At 24.9% G+C, this 795-nt stretch overlaps 1 protein-coding gene across 2 annotated transcripts in view; it reads right to left on the bottom strand.

The window, feature by feature from the left end:
- The window catches only part of LOC108691346 (calcium/calmodulin-dependent protein kinase type 1), an 11,766-nt gene that overhangs the window by 3,754 nt on the left and 7,217 nt on the right, over positions 1–795 (bottom strand). The window lies entirely within an intron of this gene.

Genomic DNA, 795 nt, shown 5'->3' with positions numbered 1-795 from the left:
TATATATATATATATATAAATTCTTCTTTTTTCTGAGGTACAGATACAAGTATTTACTATATTCGCTATTATAATTGTATTTACATATATAATTAACAATCTTGAACTCACAAAATAATAAAATCGTAATAAACTTGTACATGATAAATAACATTAAGTAGCAATGCAAAGCAGCTTAATGTTAACTGCATAATATATTAATAAAACATGCTTCAATCTTTGCTAAAATTATATCTTGGCACACAGATTGTTAATTAAATACAGACAATCACATCCACGTAAAGGTAACTATTTACAAAGTATTATTCAATAGCAACAAAGCAATATCTATTAAATATGTACAAGGATCTGAAAAATATAAGGGATTATTCATTAGCTATTGCTATAATGTTATATAAATAAAAATGTCAACGTAACAATTTAATTTTTATAGTAGTTTTACATAGTAAATATATAAAATAGAAGAAGAAAGAAGTTTCTTTCTAAATTACAATTATTTCATAATGAATCTATATAACGACAACCTTTGCTCAACTTTAGCTTATCCTATATTGTTTTCTCATGAAGCTCGAATATTTCATTATCTCTTGTACATATTTTATGTTATATTACCTTGAGAAAATGTGTTCATTATTAAATACATTCGCTAGCTCATTAAGATACAAACTTCTGTATGCAACATAATTGATCAAATCTTTCGCATATCAAATCACTAAGAACACTAGAACAGCATCGTATCGAATGAGTCAGCACGTGGATATGTGCAAGTTTTTTTTTATAGATGGAATATATATA

The sequence above is a fragment of the Atta colombica genome, unplaced genomic scaffold (genome assembly GCF_001594045.1).
Source record: "Atta colombica isolate Treedump-2 unplaced genomic scaffold, Acol1.0 scaffold46, whole genome shotgun sequence".
NCBI classification, from domain to species: Eukaryota; Metazoa; Arthropoda; class Insecta; order Hymenoptera; family Formicidae; genus Atta; species Atta colombica.
The sequence above is the reverse complement of the archived record's forward strand: the minus strand, read 5'-3'. Positions and strand labels throughout refer to the sequence as shown.